Source organism: Galeopterus variegatus, unplaced genomic scaffold (assembly GCF_000696425.1).
Source record: "Galeopterus variegatus unplaced genomic scaffold, G_variegatus-3.0.2 Scaffold4732, whole genome shotgun sequence".
Classification (NCBI taxonomy): Eukaryota; Metazoa; Chordata; class Mammalia; order Dermoptera; family Cynocephalidae; genus Galeopterus; species Galeopterus variegatus.
The window spans coordinates 84,165-89,142 of NW_007730843.1; positions in this window are offsets into that span (position 1 = coordinate 84,165).

A 4,978-nucleotide genomic window follows, 5' to 3' on the forward strand; every position below is an offset into this window, starting at 1 on the left:
ACGGAAAAAAAAAAAAAAAAAAAAAAAAAAAAAAAAAGAGGGGTTAACTCAAATAAGGAAAAGAAGACTAAAATCCAGGATATGTGGGAGGGTGGAGAGTCTTTATCAAGAACCCTTAGGTCTGCAGATTTTTATCAACACTCCACCTCAGAGAAGACAAGAGATTTACTGTCCAGAGAGCTTGAAACAGAGAGGTTCTGGGCGAGGACACAAGCACACCTGCGTGGGAGTGAGGCACATAGTTAAAGCATTGAATGAGACTCTGAAGACTGAATGGTCAAGCCAGCAGTCTCTCTCCCTGGGACCCAGAATGCTAGGAAACAGCTTATAACTCCCCAGATAAAAAGAAAATTTCCTCCAGAAACTCCTCTCTGGAGAAACAATCTGGGAATAAGACCTACAGATACTAACCTTTGGGAGGTGCCCCAGTGAAATGTCAGGGTCCCCACCTGATCACTCCACTGGGAGGTTCTCCAGGTGACAAATGCCACCCTGCACACACAACATTTACTCTCTCCCTCTTAAGTATAAACAGACCACCAAACGTCATACCACATACTTGGGGAAAGCTTTAACATGAAAGCCAGGTTAAAAAAGAAAGAGAGAGGAGAGAGAGAGAAAGAATGAAAGAACGAACTGAGGGGATACAGAAACAATGAAACCAGGAGAAAAAAAAATTCAAAAGTACATTAATTTTGTCTGATGGAATAATATTGCATCCATGAAATAAGAACATAAGGCTATATAAAAAGAAATATTTGTAGAACAAGAAGGAGTTCTTAGGAATTAAAAATATAATAGCAAAAATTTTATTTTTATTTATTTTAATTTTTTTAAAAAAGATGACTGGTAAGGGGATCTTAACCCTTGGCTTGGTGTTGTCAGCACCACGCTCTCCCAAGTGAGCTAACCGGCCATCCCTATATAGGGATCTGAACCCGCGGCCTTGGTGTTATCAGCACCACCCTCTCCCGAGTGAGCCACAGGCCGGCCCTAATAGCAAAAATTTCAGTGGAAGTTTGAAAACTAAAGTTGAGGAAGTCTTTAAGACATTAGATCAAAAAGCCAAAGAGACAGAGAATTGTAGAGGAAAAATAACATTAGAGTAGTCCAAAAAGTCTAACATACAAATAAAAAGAGCTCCATATAGGACAAAATAATGGAAGTGAGGAAATTATAATCATACATGGAAAAATGTCCCCAAAATAAAGGCCACATTTTTTTAATAACATAGTTCACTAAGAATTCATCTGAAGGTACATTACTGTGAAATACGAAACCATGGGGTAGAAGTTTCCAGAGAGAAAACCAGGTTAAAGATAAATAATTAGGAGTCAGAAGTGTATAGAACTTCTCAACAGCAACAATGCAATGTAGAGAATAACAGAGAAATTACTTCAAAAAATTATTTCCAATGTAGGATTATATATACAGCCAAACTATTAATAAAGTATGATAGAATAAAGGCTTTTTAAAACGTGCAAGATCCACTAACATTTACATTTCATAAATCTTTTCTTAAGAAGCCACTGAAGGATGTGCTCCACCAAGATAAGGGAAGAAACCAACAAAGTAAAAAGACATGGATCTAGGAAACAGGACAGTAGCTGTGTAGCAGTCCAGAGAGCCACCACTAAATTGGGATGGAAGGATGGAAGTTCCTGAAAAGATGACTGTAGGAATAAATATGAAATGGATCAATTAGTTTATAGATGTGAAAGTGTTGAGGGGAGATTTACGGTTCTGTCAAAGAGTTTGGGGATGAGATAATGAGAGGAAAGTAGAAAACAAAGCAAACTAAAAAATTAAGTAATTATTATCTCCAGAGAAAATAAAGAATTGTATAAGAAAGGAAATGCTACTGTAGTTCATTGTATGGCTCATCTGTGAATAATGTATATTTTAATGATGTAATAATAACGTAAATGCTGACTATTGGTTTATTCAATAACTATACTGGAAGAATGGGGAAGGAGAGTTGGTATAAGAGCTGAAGCCATATTTTTCATAGTAGGGAGTCAACAGGTAATACATAAAACTGAAAAATCAGGAAATAACATTATAAGCATGTTATTTAGAAATAAAGAGGTAAATACCAAAAGAAACTGCTAAAAGAGGTGAAAACCAGGGCCTCTAAGGACTGGGGGAAGTTGCAGCTATTTTTTATTAAAAGCCTTGAAGTACTATTTGACTTTTAAAACCATGCATAAGCATTATTTTGATAAAAATAAAAATTAATTAGAAAAAGCAAATCTTTTTAGCTTGAAATAAGTAGCATTAAGTAAACATCATTCTGCATAGCTCTCTGTACATATATACAGTTGGAAGGATATAAGATACTAAGGTAAATTAGGTAGAAAAATATAGTTTTATGAAAATGGTTTCGAGAAGAGATAAATTCCACTGGCACTAACTCTCATTTTCTACTCCCTTTGGGAAGCTTAGAGAACTTAGCCCATGTCCCCTAGATTTTAGGGATGCAGGGACAGGTGCCTGATTCACACCTGAAGAAGTTATTAGACTGGCAGAACAGGGAAATGGCCACAGGGGGCCCCGAGTAGACCCTGTCAAAGGGAATCAAACCTGAGTTGTCTTGAATGGTGCCTTGTCCAAGAGATCCAGAAGCAGTAGGGTTGACAGATCCTGGGACTAGAGACATTGCCTGCATCAGGACACCACAGTTAGAGGTCTCCAGCAGTAAAGATCTCTGAGGAATCTGCAAATGCCCCCCATGACAGATCATTGGCATTTGGACATCTGCTACACCCAGAGGGAACCAACATAGCCATGTTAAAACTGCACTGTCAAGCGAGGCCTTTTATCTTTTTTTTGTGTGTGTGTGTGTGTCCGGCAACGGACCGCAACCCTCAGTGTTGCGCCTGTACCGGACCGGGACCAGCAACGGGTGTGTGTGTGTGTGTGTGTGTCCGGCAACAGACTGCAACCCTCAGTGTTGCGCCTGTACCGGACCGGGACCAGCAACGGGATCGCAACCCTCGGTGCTGCGCCCGCCCCTCGCTCAGCCAGTGAGCGGCCGGTCTGTATGTGGGATCCGAACCCTCGGCGGGAGTGCCGCCACGCTCCCAAGTGGCGCACTGTAGCAGTGCGCCACCGGGCCGGCCCAAGCAAGGCCTTTTAGCACCTTTCCTCTCGGCCACATCTCCAATGGAGCCAGAGGCAGCAAAGTGAGTGATGGAGTCAGAGTAAGGTGGGGAAATAATGAAGAAACCAGTTACACTTCAGCAATGAGATTGATGCTTTGTTATTGTACTGGACTTTTAAACCTACAAAATAAAACCACAGTTTTTTTTTTTTTTCCTTTTTGTCTTTTTTCGTGTCCGGCAACGGATCGCAACCCTCAGTGTTGCGCCCGTACCGGACCGGGACCGGCAACGGGATCGCAACCCTAGGTGTTGCTCCCACACCTCGCTCAGCCAGTGAGCGGGAACCGGTCTGCATGTGGGATCTGAACCCTCGGCGGGAGCGCCACCATGCTCCCAAGCAGCGCACTGTAGCAGTGCGCTACCGGGCCGGCCCATAAAACCACAGTTTTTGTTGATAACTGGGAGTGCCTAGAAAAGCTATAGTATCTATCCAATATATAATTTTCTCAATCCTTTATTCATGGACACTTTGATTGTTTTCCAATTTTTTGCTGTAACAAACAATGCTGTGATGAACATCTTGCATACACACATCCCCTTGTGCAAACATGGAAGAACCTCTCTTGGGTACACAACTGGAAGTCATGTTGCTGCACCATGAGTACAAAGGGCATTTTCAGATATCCTGTGCATTGTCAAGCTTTTTCCAAAGTGATGCATCAATTTTCACTCTCACCATCAGTGTTTATGAGCTTGTGAGAGATTCTCACCTTCTTTGAGACCATCTGAGAGTGATATGATTTTTCCTTCACATCTATTAAAGGTTGTTGATGTTCATATGTTATGTACTTTTTTCTGCAGCCCAAAGCCACTGAATTGGCATTGAGATTCTAATGCCATATTTGAGCCTGGTTCTCACTGTTGGAGGACTTTTACCAGAGTTTATGCCGTCTGGTGGGAGATGGGGTGGTGGGGATCCACTCCCATGGGGTGATGCCCTCAGGCCTCTAAACCTTCTGTGTGCAGTGACAGACATAATTTCTGACATTCAGTTCCACTGTTTCTGTTCCCCTTTCTCACTATTTTCCTAGAAGAGGGAAAAATTTGCTCTTCTCCATTATGAACTGTCAGCATTTTGATGACTCATCGTTTTGTCTTTTGGAGGGTGAGGGCAGAACCTTGTTGCTACACTGCATTCATCTCCAGAATTTTCTGTTCCTTTCCTTGAAGATCACTCTGGGAAGATTCCAGCATCAAGTTGTATCTGCTTGTTTGGTTGCTTCTGATAAACCTCTTTTGCTGGTTGCTACCCACCTCCTCATACTCTGCCAATTTTGTGGGTATTGGGAAGGCAGATAACTTTTCACCTCTCCTACTTAAACTGGAAGCACTCTGCATATTAATTATGTACCCAGACACTCAATTTATCCCTGTTTTTAACAACGTGTATGTAAAATGCTCCATCCACACGTGGAAGCATTTGCAACACACAACAACAAACTCATTTCTGTCACATAGGAAAACTACTCTGCATCAGGAAATTCAAGAATCCAACAGAAAAATACAGAAAATAACAATAATAAAGGTCTATATCTTTATTTAGGTGATGGTTGCTCTTACAATTTTCAAAACTCATCAAATTGTACACTTAAGATCTGTTTATTTTATAATATGTAAATATACTTAAATTTTTTTTAAAAACTTGCTGAGGGGGGCCGGCCCGTGGCTCACTCGGGAGAGTGCGGTGCTGATAACACCAAGGCCATGGGTCCGGGTCCCTACATAGGGATGGCCGGTTGGCTCACTTGGGAGAGTGTGGTGCTGACATCACCAAATCAAGGGTTAAGATCCCCTTAAAAAAAAAAAGTTAAAAG